Source organism: Arachis hypogaea, unplaced genomic scaffold (genome assembly GCF_003086295.3).
Source record: "Arachis hypogaea cultivar Tifrunner unplaced genomic scaffold, arahy.Tifrunner.gnm2.J5K5 arahy.Tifrunner.gnm2.scaffold_414, whole genome shotgun sequence".
Lineage (NCBI taxonomy): Eukaryota > Viridiplantae > Streptophyta > Magnoliopsida > Fabales > Fabaceae > Arachis > Arachis hypogaea.
This window is the reverse complement of record NW_027255675.1, coordinates 2,249-6,049: the sequence shown is the minus strand read 5'-3', so window position 1 is coordinate 6,049 and position 3,801 is coordinate 2,249. Positions and strand designations below refer to the sequence as shown.

The 3,801-nt window shown below is 37.3% G+C and overlaps 1 long non-coding RNA gene across 1 annotated transcript; it reads left to right on the top strand.

The window, feature by feature from the left end:
* Window positions 1–886: 886 nt before the first annotated feature.
* LOC140183467 (uncharacterized) lies at window positions 887–3,589 on the top strand. The gene is made up of 3 exons (XR_011879437.1): window positions 887–1,040; window positions 1,133–1,187; window positions 3,305–3,589. It is a non-coding gene; the product is annotated as an uncharacterized lncRNA (long non-coding RNA).
* Window positions 3,590–3,801: the final 212 nt, after the last annotated feature.

Here is a 3,801-nt window from a genome sequence, read left to right as displayed (position 1 = left end):
TAAATATGTTTGAATTTGAACTTAAATTTGAACAGAACAAAAATATGCGGAAGAAAGTGAGTAGATAGATGAGTTGTCTCCTTTTGCATGTGTTACCAAATAGTATAATCAAGATTACCAATAGGTGCATACACAAGGGAACCCACTGGATTATGTATAAATGCAAGTTGGGAAAAATCTATTATAGCGAAAGTAACTGCATTGGTGGTCTTTATTATCACAAGGCCTTTTAATTTGCTCCGCTGCTACATTTTTTAATTTATTGTATCATTGATTAATAACATTTTAGTAAAATTTTTGGTGAAAATTTTCTGTCCTATGAGAACTACCATGTAATCTATCCATCTTTTTTTTCGGTTCTTTTAGTGATCTTGGCCATTTATTGTACTAATTCTAACTTTGTGAGTTGCTTGATGTTTTCTCGAGTTGTAGCTCATCTCCTAACAAAAAATTGCATTTGTCCGATTTTACCTTGATACTCAAGTAAGTCTTTAGTTAATTACCCGAGTTATATTGATTACCTAGATTTGCACCTTACTTAATTTTATTCAATTAAATTAATGGTTCCCCAATCTGAATAAGACTATAAACCCGTGAAAAGTATAGTTGGTAACCAAGCTTTTATATATATATATTGTAAACTCTGCTAAAATCGGTAAATAATTAGTTAATAAATTGAATTTTAATTAAGAAAATTAAAAATGAAAAATTAATATCAAAATAGGATAGAGCTCCTTAAAACGAGAATTTTGATACTAATTTCGAAAAATTTGGCCCAAAATTGGATCGAAAGGGCCAAACCGGTTGAACCGGAGCCTAAACCGGGCCCGTGGGTCCAACCGGACCCATAACTTACAAGAAGCAGCAGCTTCTTCTTCCCTATTTCATACACACGACGCCAAACAGATTGGGGAGGAAGGAAAACTCCATAACCCTCATCAAATCTTCTCATTACCATAACTTTTCCGTTCGAGCTCCGATTGCCGCACCGTTCGCGGCCACGCGTCGAGCTCTACATTTCTGTCGGATCAATTTCACCGGTAAGTTTCATTTTCATTTCAAAATCTCTATCCCCTTTCTCATGGTGAAATTGAACCCTTGTGATGAAATCTTGCCCAATTTGGTGTTTTAGGTTCGATCTAGCTTCCAGAACTTATTGGGCTTGAGTTATTATGCGTATGGGTACGGTAAGAACAACCTAAACCGTAGTCAATTTTAATTTTATTATGAAGAAACTGAATTTCGAATATATATGTGAATTAGGTGTGAATTGAGTTTATATATAAGCATTGGAATTGAAAAATAAGCATTTAGAAGCTTGGTGGTGATTGAGGTTAAGCTTGTGGCTGGTTTCTCTAAGTTTGAGGGGCTGCGTTGTGACCTTGGGGGGCTGCCTTGGACTAAATAAAGTGATCGGCCAATGTATGGTTTAGGTTTCGCGCGTTTAATATATAAGATTGTGTGAAAACTTAGGCTAGAGCATTATAGGATAGGTTGGAATGGTTTGATATGTTAAATGATTAGTGTTTGTGATGTTGATGAATAAATTGATATGGTATGGTGTTGAGTAATTAATAATGGGAATTAAATGTATGTGTGTATATGCTTGTATGTTGGTGATAAATGAAGGGTGATGATTTTGGCAAGGTAATGGTGTGGTTGAGATAGTGAATGGTATAATTTGGTCTTGTTGGTATTGACTTGACAATCAGTGTTGTAAGTGTTGTAATGAGGATTGAAAATTTTCATGAAAATAGTAAGAATGAGTATGTGTAGCAATATGTGATTTGTGGCTAAATTAGTAAATTGGGTGGAACATGATGTTATTGAGCTAAGGTTGTTAGAATTGTTGTGTTATGGTTGAGGGTTAATTTTGTTGATGGTTGTGGTATGCTAAATTAGGTGGAGAAGAGGTTTGAAAGGAAAATATGGTTTTGTGGTTTTGGTAAAAAAGTTGATTTTGAATGAACTTTGGGAGTCCATAACTTGCTCCTCAAATTTTGGATGGAAATGTGGTTTATTTCAAATGAAAGGTGCTTTTGCAAACTTTTGAACGATATATATTTTATGAAAAATGAAATTTTATAGAGGAAGTTATGGACGATTGAAGTTTAGGGTGAAAATTGTGTTTGTAGGATATCAAAACTGGTTTGTAGAAGCTTTCTGGGCATTCTGCCCATTTTTGGAAAACGTACATCCACACGTATGCGTGGGCCACGCGTACGCATGGCGTGGCATTTTAACGACGCATGCACGAGTAGCCATGCGTGCGCGTGAGAGGCGAATGCGCATGATCACGCGTACACATGACTCACGCGTACGCGTGACATGCTATTCTCTCCACGCGTGCGCGTGGGTCTGTTTGCTACAAAACTGGATTTTGGGTGTTTTAAACCAGATTTTCACTTCTAAACCTCCATTTTCCTCTCTTTTAGACTTAGGGTATAGTACTAAGTCCAGTAGCTAATTAGAGCGAGGAAAATAAGATAACTTGGTGATGAAGTAAGAGGTAAAATAATGAGTTATATGAAGAAGATGAGAATGTTAAATGAAGTTTTATGCCATGGCTTGATAAATGATTACATAATGATTATGAAAATGAAATGGTATGAATAATGATATTTGAGACACGAGTTTCCCTGGGAAAGAATCGTGGCTTGCCACCACGTGTTCCAGGTTGAAACTCGATACTCTGTTGACCCTACGTCGTAAGGGTGACCGGGCACGTATAAATTTTCGGGTATGGATAGCCCCCATTGAGTGATTTGAATGATGAATGAATGTGAAATCTATGCATAGACTCATGGGGATGTGCGAAGGGGGACAGTCTAAGGTTTTCGGACTTGTCGGGTTGGCTAGATAACCGACAGATGAGCCTCATCAGCCATAGGACAGGCATGCATCACGTGCATTTGTTTGTTTTGATTGCTATGCATTTCCTGGGTTTGCCTAATTTAATGTATACCTCCTACTACCTGTTATACTTGCTACTTGCACTATCTGCTTATTACTTGTGCGTGAACTTGTTTGGTTGCTTGTCTCTGCTGAATTATGGATAACGGAGGGACGGAGGAAAGGGTGAAGTGGTTTGGTGTTATATTAGGGTTAAAATTGAGTAAGTTTAGGAAGGTCTATAATACCTACCCCTATTTATGGCTTCTGTTTAGTAATTAAGTTTAACAATTGTACGACGGAGTTCTAGGATTGTCTCTGGCATTCCCAGAACCTTATTTATTATACGTGTGGCACCTTTACTATGCTAAGAACCTCCGGTTCTCTTCCCATACTGTGTTGTTGTTTTCAGATGCAGGTCGAGAGGCTCCTCGCTAGGCGTCTGGATCTTGAAGCGGAGTAGTCCCTGGGTTGTTTTGGGTTTTATGATTGTATATATATGTACCTATGTATCTAGCTTGCTCTCCGAGAAACTTGCTTATTTTGCTCCTCATAGAGGTTGATGGAGAGATAGGGCCTTATTTTGTATTTTGTGTATTTTGGGATACCTATATATGTATATATATATACCCTCCGGCCAGCCTTGGCTTCGCAGGCTGAGTCAGGAGCTAGTTATGCTGTATTATTGGCTTTCCTTTACTTTCTCACTTATTCTTATCCTTATCTTCTAGGTTTCTTAGCACGTAAGTAATCCTATTCCTTGAGCGTTGCACTTTTTATTTTGCGATTTTGTTTACCCGTACTTTAAGACTCCTAGTATATTATCTCTTTTCACTATTATATGTATCTATTTTATGGATTAGAGGTCCGTAATACTACACTACCTCTGTGATGAGCGGATAATTTATA